The sequence below is a fragment of the Arachis duranensis genome, chromosome 6, assembly GCF_000817695.3.
Source record: "Arachis duranensis cultivar V14167 chromosome 6, aradu.V14167.gnm2.J7QH, whole genome shotgun sequence".
NCBI lineage: Eukaryota > Viridiplantae > Streptophyta > Magnoliopsida > Fabales > Fabaceae > Arachis > Arachis duranensis.
Window position 1 is genome coordinate 62,163,541 of NC_029777.3, and position 815 is coordinate 62,164,355.

The window sequence follows — 815 nt, forward strand, 5'->3', positions numbered from 1 at the left end:
CCTCTTTTACACTCAACATTTGCTTTAATAGCTCTTTCATGGAGGAGGTTTGTTGATTTTCCCAAGCTTTCTTCATCTCCTTTTCATATTTTTTGATCAGTGTTGAGCATCTTTGGTCCAGGGGAGTTTGAGGAGGTTGTGAGTGTTCAGGTTCTCTTGTCATCTCAAGTGCAGTTTCAGGTTCAAATGTTTCCACCACCTCTTCCTTCTTTGCAATTTCACTTGATGCAGTAGCTTCTTCCTCTTGTTTTTCCTCCTTCTTCGTTGCACTCACCACTTGAGCTAGCTGCACTTCCATGTTTTTAAGGAAGTTTTCTTGTTCTTTCCAGACTTTCATTGTCTCCTCCTCATATTTTTTGAACATGGACTCAAGCTTTAAGAACCTTGAGTGGTTCTTGGAAGTTTGTGTGGGTGGTGAGTTTTGAAAGGGGCTTTCTGTTGAAGCATGGTCAAGTGATGATATCTTTGGATGAATATCATATGGAGCATTAGAATCCCCTTCCCAACCACCATTAGAATCATGACTTGCATCATTTTGTGGTGGAAGGAAATATCCCATATGGTTCTCTTGCTCATCTTGTGTTTCTGAAGCAAATCTCCATGAGTTGGAGTGTTCAGAATGTGTATTCTCTTGGTGATATTTCCAGCCATCATTAGATATTGGTGATGGTGGATGATATCCCATAAAATTTTGTTTGACCATAAGATGAGTTGAACTCCATTTGTATTTTGTAAACATCAATGAAATTTGAAATTCATGTCATAGAGAAAGAATTTCTTAGTGAGGCAATAACTCAAACACCTTGGTTTCAATC